The sequence below is a fragment of the Octodon degus genome, unplaced genomic scaffold (assembly GCF_000260255.1).
Source record: "Octodon degus isolate 3935 unplaced genomic scaffold, OctDeg1.0 scaffold00150, whole genome shotgun sequence".
In the NCBI taxonomy this organism is placed as follows: Eukaryota; Metazoa; Chordata; class Mammalia; order Rodentia; family Octodontidae; genus Octodon; species Octodon degus.
Genome location: NW_004524726.1, coordinates 2,358,045 through 2,359,087, shown reverse-complemented (window position 1 = coordinate 2,359,087; position 1,043 = coordinate 2,358,045).

The following is a 1,043-nucleotide window of genomic DNA, read 5'->3' as shown; positions in this document are numbered from 1 at the left end:
AAATGTATTTACCCAAGACAGCTTAGTGCTGCTTATTTCAATTGTTCTATTGAAAGGAACAGCTAATGCTCAAAATTTTTACTCCTGTTTAGTTTTTATGACCAATTTTCCATGTACACATCTGGTAATCTGAACAACTAATTTAAAGACAATGATATGTACTATAACAACAATTGTTGAATTCTTGTCAGTTTGATTAGTGAAATTCTATATCCTTTCTAATATTAGCTATTTTTATTCTCTTTAAAAATAAATTAGCAAATATATAGTGCTTTAAAAATACATGGCTAATCATATTTGTAATGCTGTACTAGAGGTGTGGTCTAGTATGTTAGATGTGAAGTTTGAATGGATTTAAACTAAATAATTCTTCAGTTTACATGCAGCAGAAGTTGAACACTAAAGGCATAGAAATATTGCTTTTGTTATGCATTTATGTGAAATAGTTGTAAACCATTACAAAATTTAAACTGAAAATATCATACCCAAGTCTATTAATAATATGACAGAAACCTTATCTTTACAAGATCTATTTTAAGGACTTGAGATGAAAATATCATAAACAGAATTTGACATATGAAGGATTTATTTTTCAGGAAAAGTTGTTGTTTGTTATTCTCATGAAGTATTTTTCAGGAGAAATTTATTTTAGATAATTAAGTTTAATAAAGTATCTAAATATTCAATGTTATGAAATGGTTAATAGTAAATGATATATATTGACAATATGTTGACTTCCTTGGAAAGTATATACATAAACAAAACCATCAAGACATTTTTTTTCAGTTTATACGATATTGCCTTCACTACAGAACAAGGCTAGTTTTAATAAAATAAAATTTAATAAAATGATGGAAATCAGTTCATATCCATCCACTACCTCTATGCCTTTACTGATGTTCATTCACACTGTTACTCATTGCTAAGAGTCTTGACATTTCTTTATTTGGGGAATTTTCAAGCAGCTATCAAGCTATCTGGTTCTCTACCTATTTGTTTATTTATTTATTTGGTACATGGAATAGTTACAGAGCTCAAACTCT